This window comes from Heterocephalus glaber, unplaced genomic scaffold (genome assembly GCF_053883595.1).
Source record: "Heterocephalus glaber isolate CG9 unplaced genomic scaffold, H.glaber_assembly_v1.0 deba00001577, whole genome shotgun sequence".
Classification (NCBI taxonomy): Eukaryota; Metazoa; Chordata; class Mammalia; order Rodentia; family Bathyergidae; genus Heterocephalus; species Heterocephalus glaber.
The window spans coordinates 18,034,749-18,044,356 of record NW_028258358.1 but is presented as its reverse complement, the minus strand read 5'-3'; the positions used below and the strand labels follow the sequence as shown (position 1 = coordinate 18,044,356).

The following is a 9,608-nucleotide window of genomic DNA, read 5'->3' as shown; positions in this document are numbered from 1 at the left end:
TTTATATTTCTTAGAAAAATAATTTATATTTCTCAAATATTTAGTATATTTTCTGTCAAAAACAATATCTTAATAGAAATTTTTACTTAACGTTTTTTCCTATTTACATCTTGCACATATTTTTTACATTACAAATGGTAATGAACCAGAATATTATGAACATATTTACAGATTTCATGTAAATATTTGCAAATCTGTATGCATCAGTACAAGAATAAGATTTTTAAAATAAGAATTGAGCAAAGAGTGAAAAATATGTTAAAATAAACTAAGATGCAATGGAAATACCAATGTATATTGCATTTTCTGTATAAAAAGGCTTAATCTCCCCATGAAAATGATGAAGGACTTCAGGAATTAGCAAAGCTTCTTTCCTAGGAAAATGACAAAATAATATTTACCAATAAAAATGTATAACATAAAAGAGATTTGGAGCTAATTTGGGTTAGGACAGGAAAAGTCAGTTACTATATATATATATATATATATATATATATATATATATAATGATAAAACCATCAATTCAAGAGAAATATATGGAAAATCCAATGAATGCACCTAAAATATTATTCTCAGAACATATAAGGAAAAATGATAAAATATAAACTAGTAGAAACACTGGATATCAGAATGAAGATAATTTTTTAAAAAGCTGAAATTAGAGCTTTCATTTGACCTATCTATTACCCTTGCATGTATCTTCCTGAAGAGTTAAAGACATCATAGTACCATGATACATGCATATGCATTATTACAGTACCACGGTTCATAATAGCTAAGTTTTAGGAATGATCTATATATCCATCAGTAGATGAATGCAAAAAAAAAGTGGTATATTTGGAGTATTACTCTACCATAAAGAAGGATAAACTTGAGTCATTTGTAGGAAAATAAATGTACCCTGATACCACAATAAGTTAAATCAGACACACAAGCTTAACTATCGCATGCTTTCTCTAATATGAGATGCACAAAATATAAATTAAGAGCAAAATAAAAGACAGACAATTGGAAGTAGGGAGACTTATCTTACCTAAAGAGAAAGAGGATCAAGGCAGGTAAGGAAAGAGGAGGAAGGGGAGGGAAAATAGATGAAAACAAGAACTATGTACTATATACATATACCAACTCCACACAAAGAATGCAAGCATGATGTACCACCCCCTTCACTTAAAGCAAATGGCATTAAAGGAGCTTTTAATTTATTGTCCCAAGTGATAATACATAATGTGTGCAAAAAAGTAGATATCATATACTTTTTTCAAGCAAACATAAGTAATGATAGAATTCAGCATACCCAAATTAGTAGTCAAAGATTTATTGAAAATGTTATAATCATATGGAACTTTACTAGTCAAAAGCAATTTCAGTTCATTGCCTTATCTTTTTCTTATTGCTGCCATAAATTTCTTCTGCAGAAAATATAATTCCCCAATAAAATATTTTAATGTTTCTTTAAGTGACAAGATGTCTTTTAAATGTAATATGTTTTATTTTGCAATGTAGAAAAATTTTAAACACTAAATACAAAGGTAAAAGCCAAGCAAGCAGAAAAACTGTTTATATCTTATTACGAACAACATGATCACAGACCACCCACCAAACAGAAAGAGCTGCCAGAAACTGCTACAAAGGTAACAACCCAGTAGAAAAGCCAAGCAAAGACAGAGTTCCCAGAGTAGGAAGCATAACTGGCCCTTCAACAAATGAAGAGAGAAAGATGACGTCCAGAAAAGATAAAGGAAGGTTTTATAAACCTGCAAGGTCTCTTCTTCCTTGAAAATCTAAGTCAGATCATCTTTTATTTCATTGTTTAGAATTTAAGGGCTGCCTATGTACCCATGTTACTTTTTTGTTTTGTTCTTTCTGTTGTTTTAATATGGTATCTCACTGTTACCTAGGCTGATTCCTCACTAGCGCTCTCAAGTGATTCTCCCAACTTATCTTTCCAAGTAGCTGGGGCTACAGGTGTGTACAACTACACCCATTAGCTGTATCTTTACTGACAGAATCATACTGTCCTGATATATCAGTTGTGCATGGTCTTTTCCTCCCGTCCATGTTAGTTCTGATGATCTGGTGACCCTGAAGCATTCCTCCTTGTCCCTTCTTGGCACTGTTCACCGTGTTTCATCATCTGGAAACAATACCACAGCTGATTGATCTGCGGCTGTTCAGTTGTGGAATTACATGAACAGCCCTTTACCTGTTCCCTGGGGGGAGGGTCCTCTGAGAACTCAGGCCTAGAAGTGATTTTCTAGAGGTGACTTTCAACATTATTCAGGTGGCCTCTTCAAACTTCATACCTTACAAAGTGTGGTAGGAAATATTTTAAGAAGAGGCATTAAGTGGGGCAGAGGTAGGAGTAGGGGTTATCTGTGAAGAAAGAAGTTCTGAGATAGGGCAGCCAAATCCAGGAACAGCAGTGCTCAATGTCTGCCTCTGTGGACACAAGTCAGGCAGCACCAGACTCCAGCTGCCTGAGCTTCTCCTTTAGTCCCTGGCACTGGTTTTGACCCCAGTCAGTGTAGGTCTGGAGGCTGGCTATATCTGCAGCTAGCTGAAGGCCATCCTGAAAGCTGGCTTGGGCCTGTCTCAGACTCTGAGGAACCAGGATTCTGAACCAGTTCAGGGGTTCCTGTGGGGCTGCAGAGAGCTCTGGCTCTGTAAACTTGGGGCCCTTCGGCCTGCGCAGTGCTGCCTCTCGAGGCCCTACCTCCTCTGGAGTCTGGGCTTCAGCTCTCACCATCCTGAACATCTGGAGTCTGTCCTGGTCCTTGCTGGCTCACACGCAGACCCGAGGCTCCATGTGAGAGGCATACTGCAGGGGCCCCACTGACGTGGTACCAATAGCATAGGGAGCCTTGGTGAGTGACAACCAGCCCTCCTCCACCCGGCTGTTAGCGCCACCCACTTTGCCTCCACCTCCTCCAGGTCCCTGAGCAGCTACCTGAGCATCAAGTCCAGCTCTTCCTGCAGTCCTGACCAGCCATGGCCAGCCACCTGACAAGATGTCTTTAAAATTGCAAAAAATAGCGTATATTTCCCCTGTGTTCATTATTTCTGCACTTGTCATTTCTCTCTAAATTCAGAATTCATTTTGTATAGTTTGCCTTTCAGTTAAGAATTCTAATATAAAGAACTAGCTAATAATTAATTTTCACATTTTTATTTACACTAAAATAGTACTATTTGGTTCTATTTTTGATAGATATATTCTTTAAAGGTAAAAATTTCAGTTGACTTTTTTATCTGAATCTTTGAAAATATTTTATTTTTCTCTTGTTTCCATGTAATTTATTAGATGCAGGCAATATTCTTAATCATGTTTTTTCTCAATATGTGAAAGTTTTACATTTTTCTCCTTGTATTTCTTAATTAAAAATTTGTCTATGATGTACCAAATTAGCTAGAGGTTAGTTATTTTGAATATTATCCAGATTAACTCAGGAGGCTGAGGCAGGAGGATCACTGTGAGTTCGAGGCCAGCCTGGGCTACATAGTGAGTTAGGGGCCAGGCTGAACTACTAAGGGAGATCCTAACTCAAAAAATTGCCCCCCCCCCTATATATTTTCCAGATTAGAGTTGGTTGAACTTGCTGGATTCTTAGATTTTCTTTTTCTTTTCTTTTTTTTTTTTTTTGTTACCAGGGATCGAACTTGGGTCCTTGTGCTTGTGCAGCAGACAGCGAAACCACTGAGCTAAATCCTCGGCAATTTTCTTAAATGAAATTGAAGAAAAATTTAGCAACTTTTTCTTCAAAATTTTTTTAACCTATTCTCTCCTGTGATTTTGTAATCTAGTGCTTGAAATTGTCCATAGATTATTAAGCATCTGCCTTTTTACTTTTTTGAAACTGAATAATGTCCTTTTCTTCTGCTATATAATTTTCTGCAAAATGTATTCATTAATTAATTTCAAATAATTAATTATATGATTTCTGGATTTCTACTTGCTCATATTTTATAATTAATATTTTAGAGCTGATTTTTTTGTGTGTTCACTCACAATTAGCAACATTTACTGTAAGTTCTTTTTTTTAGCTTTTTAAAATTGGTTATGCAAGTAAGGAGAGAAGATAGAAGCATAAAATCTTGCAGCATATCAGTCTCTCTGGAACCTGAATACAGCATACCTGGAAAACAAAAGCTTAGTGAATAGAGAAAAAGAAAAAAAAAAAGAAAGAAAAGCTCCAGGAATTAAAAAAGAGCTGACAGAAAGATGACAAATTACAGAGAAGCTAGAGAAACTAAAGACAAGCCAGGGAAAAGAAGGAAGCAGTTTGGAAAAGTAAACCTGGCTCCCAAGAGGGGGCTCTGTCTCTGCAAACACAAGTCAAACTTGAAGAGGGATAGCAGACCCAGGGAAAATCAAATAATTGGGCCAGCACCATTAACCCCAAGAAATGTCTTTTGTTATTATAAACTGGGATTTGTGTAGCTCATTGCCCATGGCAGGTTAATTGAAGAAGTAATTCATTAAAGCACCTGCCATATTTGAGAGCGATTAATCAGGATGCATTTGGGAAGGAGGTCATTATTTAAAAGTGAGCTCCTCTAGCAATTGGAAGCCACACAACAACTATACCTCAAAGTTTCCGACATCCGCCGCTATAATTATTGTGTGGCACTCGGGCACAAGAGCCATTCACACAATGGGCATGCACTGTAAGACTGAGGGCCTTGCCAAATGCTCCAAGGAGCTGACTGCAGTGAAGAACACCCGGGAAGGAACACACCGGACAAGTTGGAAAATAAAACAGACCTTTATTAGTCTGGCCAGACAGCACTCCCAAAGCAAAATAGCTTAGAGAGGCAACTGGCTCAGAGTCTGAGGCTGTTCTTATAGGGGGTTGAGGGGGAAGTTAACATATAGAATTAAAGAAAAGGGGACAAAGGTTAGTGGTCGACTGTCACGTATTGATGGTCAGCAGACATTTGCAGCTTGTTCTATAGATTGTGGTGTCCGGGACATCAGTTCCAGGCAAACAAGGTGTTGAGTAGTTTACTTTGGGACTTTAGGTCTGTTACAGATTTTTATCTAGTGTCCCAAAACTAACAAGCATCTTTATCCATTAACTCACATTTAATCACAATGGGGCTGGGGAAAAGGAACAAAGGTTATGCAGTCCCACATTGTGGCACACAGACCCTCTGTGCAGTTTAATCGACAGTGAGCTCAGGCTAGGAAAGACATGATATTTATTCTCTCTTTGGTGAGAAGCCAGGCCAGTCACATCTGATCTTTGAAGGTGGCTGGGTCTAAAAGTGATAGAATTAGATCTAGGAGATCGCTTGCACCCCTAAATACCCTGCCTATGTACAGCACACACATCAATTGTCTGTTTGCTTTCCCCATCTGCTAAAATGAACAGAGATACTCCTCAGCTTGGAAGGTTATCACAGTCTGGGGTGCATGGGCAGAAGTTCCAATGGAGCAGGGTTGTCCCTAACAAACACAGGGCTCTAAAGCTTGGCAAAGAAAGCAGTGACTTGGGGCTCACAGAGGGTCATATGAACGGTAAGCAGCAGGAATGAATACAGCCCTACATCTGACACTGTTGAGTAACCACATCCAGCAGGAAAGCCAGGGCAGGACTCAGCACATACACACATAGAAGGAGTGTGGAAACAGAATAGTAATTAGTAGTAATAGACTATTTCTTCCCAATAGCTATTAAATTCCAATACTAAAGCCCTGGAGAGAACCATTTATTCAAAAACCTAGAGGAATTTTTGGACTAATTTCTGTTTTTCTTTGTGCTTAAAGGTGGTTTTTTTTTTTCATTGTTTTCTTTTTTGTTTGTTCTTTTCTGTTACTTTTTTTCCCCTTAAATTCTTTTATTGCTACATTTTAGGTATACAATACGTTTACATTTATCATTGGGTGCTTGTACCTGAACATGATGTATCTTAGTTCTTATTTTTTCCCCATTACCTGTGCACCCTTCACCCCCTCCACCCTTCCCTATTTACATAGATTTCATTTCCATTTTTTTCTTTTCTCATAATTTTTCCTTTCCCTTCTTTCCTTTCCCCTTTTCTGTTACTTTTATGTAATTCTATTGTTTCCTTGATACTTTGATTAGATCTTTTATCTCCCTTTTCTGTCTACTTATTTTTCTTTATTTTTTATATTTAACTCCTTTCATTTTCCTCTTTCCCAACCTCTCCATTTTTATTAGTACTACTACTAATGTTTATTAATGTTTAGATATTTAGTTAATTGCATGCTTATTGTTGGATTTCTTATTGTTAATGGTGGTATAGTTGTTACATTTAATACATACTAAATTTTAATAGTTGCTATCTCTTTAAGTCTATATTGTTGTGCAGATTTCTTTTGTTAAGTGTCATACAGTTGTAGATTTCATTTTTTCTTACAGCATGTCAATTTCCAGTTTGGCTTTAACTCTATTATTGTTTCTGTTTCTGTTGCTATTTTCTGGGTGGCATAGCTATTGACATTAATTAGTTTTCACTGCAAGACAATGTCTAGTTTGTCTTTGTATCAACATCACAATGATTATTTGCAGGTAAATGAGGGTGCGGCCAATTACACTGCACTCTCCCTTCACCAAAATTAATGCAGATGCTCTTTTCCTGGGATAGTGACAAAGACCTGCAATTCTCCATGCCAAAAGAATCTAAACTCTTAGCAACACACACATGCACACATAAAAAAAGAAGCATCCCTCCCAAAAAAGCATAAGAAAGTGGGACAACAAATGCATCCATACACTTCCAAATTCCCCTAGAGCTGACTCATGGGACATCAATGTGGCAGAAAACAAAAACCAAAGAGTTGAATTTTATGAAAGGATGAAAGAAAACAGCAACAAAACAAAAACACAGATCAATAAGGTGCTCAGCAAGTTGAAAGACAATATAACTAAACAGATATTAGCTTTAATAAAATAATCTGTGAGCTTAAAAAGGCATGAAATATAAAGCTAGCTGAGATAAACAAAAAAATACCAAACATGACTGACCACTTTAGAAAAGAATTATAATCCATTAAAAGGCATCAAATGAAATCCAGAAAATAAAAAATTGTTTTCAAAGTATGAGCAGCAGAAGTGTCCAATGTGAGACAATGTGAGTCAGGAAGTGTTACAAAACGGGGTTGATGCAAGAGATTACTTATTATTAGGTAGCTATGAAACATCAAAAACTCATGAAAATGGATCAAACAGTTGCTAGATGAGACAAGTAAAACTAACCTAAGGTTAATTGGAATTCATACTGTTTACGGGAATCATAGTAAAAATTTTTCCAAGTGTAAGGAAGAATTTAATATAGAATGGACTCTCAAGTTATGACCAGCCTGACATATCAACAACTTGTGTTATGACTGGAATTTCAGATTGAATTTAGCACTAAAGTCTTGAGTCACAACCTGAATGCCTGCTGCTTGTGCTTCCAGATGGTCTCAGATACAGATTTAACCCTTAAAGAGTTCAGGAAGGAACATTACAATATCCTTTCTGGTATGGGGTTAATTGAGAAATCCCAGGCCAAGGATTTCTAAGGACACAGAGATCTGCCTGGAAGAAAGTGTTGCCTAAAATTATACAAAGGAGAGACTTTGACCAACTTGAGTTAAGCCATTGGGAATGAGTTGAGTTTTTAAGTCAAGGATCTACTATACAGATAAGCAAGTCATATATAGCCCCAAGAGCTATGATTAGAACATAACTTCTCCAGACACCACATAGTCAAAATGCATGAAGGCCAACAAAAGGACAGCATCTTAAAGGCTATTATTAGAGAAAAGCAACAAATCTCTTGTACTGGTTATCACAATAGAATTATTGAAGACTTCTCTACACAAATTTTAAAGACCAACAGAGGTTGGGATAAATTGTTTCAAGCTGCAAAATAAAATTACTTACACGGGCCAGGGATCTAGCTCAATGGTTCTGGCTCCTGCCTCGCAAGCACAAGGTCCCAAGTTTGATCCCCGGTACCAAACAGAAAAAATAAAATAACTTACAAGTTGCAAAATACATAACTAATAAATATATTAGTAGCAAAATACTGCAAAACTATCTTTCAAAATTGAGACCATACTATTAAGTGAAACAAATTTGACGCATATGTTTAAATACTGCATTATTTCTCTGGCTTGAGAAACTGAAAGAAGAAATAAGGACTGAAATGCATAATAGATACAGGGAAATGTGAAGAGAATGTTCAAATGGGATGGAGAATAAAGGAGGTGGTAGGGGGAAGGAAGAAAGAGACACAAAAAAAGTGAAAATAGAAGAAAAAATGGAAACAAAGCTTTTGTATATAGGGAGGGAAGGGGGGTCGAGGGGAGGGGAAAATGAGAAAAAGGGAAGGGACAGGGTATATCATGTATATGTGCAAATTATCTAAAGAAAAACCCAAAATTGATAGGAAAGTAAGGATTTTTCAAGACAAAGAAAATATTAGGAAATTCATGAACTCCAAAAATATTCTCAGAGATATCGTAGAAAGAGAAAAATATGTCAATGATGTCAGAAATTCTAGTGGATTGAATGTACTAGGTAGGATAGAAGCCTCAAGCTGAAGGGAAAAAGGAAATCAACAACAGAAAAATAATGGAAAAAATATGGTAGGTCAATATCTTTCAGTTATAACACTCAATGTTAATAGTTCTCAACTCCCCAATCAGAAGACACAGATTAGCATACTGGATCAAAAAAACAAGACCTAATTGTATCCTGCATTCAAGAAATAAATTTAATCCAAAAGAAATTCAAACACTAAAAATTAAAGGATGGAAAATAATATTCTATATAATAGAAACCCCTTAAGAAGCTAAAGTAGTTATCCTATTTTCAGATGAAGAAGACATCAAGATAAAGGTGCTAAGAGGAGGCAAAGAAATTTGCTAATTATCAGTTAAGTGAACAATTCAAAAAATGGAGATAACAATTACAAATATATATGGATTGGAGCCTCGTGCACCAAATTTCATTTTTAAAAATCCTATCGGAAATGAAAAATCAGATGAACCTCACCTCAGCACAATAATAGTGAAAGAACTCAATACTCCACTATCACAAGTCGACAGGTCAGATAGACACAAATTCAACAAAGAAACAACAGAATTAAATCACAAACTTCAACCGAAGGACTTAATAAATAGCTATGAGTATCCAACTCTACAACAACAAAATACACATTCTTATTTCAGTAGACAGATTTTCTCCAAAATAGACCACATAATAACCCATAAAGCATAATTGATGACAAAAAGTTAATATTTTCCCATTCATGTTATCAGATTATAGCTCCATGAAATGAGAAAGTGATGGCAAAAGAAGTCAAAGAAATTATTTAAACACAGGAGAATTAAGCAATGCACTTTTGAATAATCAATAGGTCACAGAATAAATCAAGGAAGAAATTATACAGTTCTGATAATCAAATAAAAAGCCAGTAAAATATAACAGAACCCATAGGACACAGTAAAAAGAACAGAAAAAGAGCAATAAATAACCTAGTGATGCATCTCAAAGGCCTAGAAAAGCAAGAATTATCCAAATCCAAAGTTAGTGAAAGGAAGGAAATCATAAAGATGAGAACAGAAATTAAGGAATTGAGACTATAGAACA

At 36.0% G+C, this 9,608-nt stretch overlaps 1 pseudogene; it reads right to left on the bottom strand.

Moving 5' to 3' along the window:
- Positions 1 to 2,455: 2,455 nt before the first annotated feature.
- On the bottom strand, positions 2,456 to 4,648 carry LOC101710057 (vacuolar ATPase assembly protein VMA22 pseudogene; annotated as a pseudogene).
- Positions 4,649 to 9,608: the final 4,960 nt, after the last annotated feature.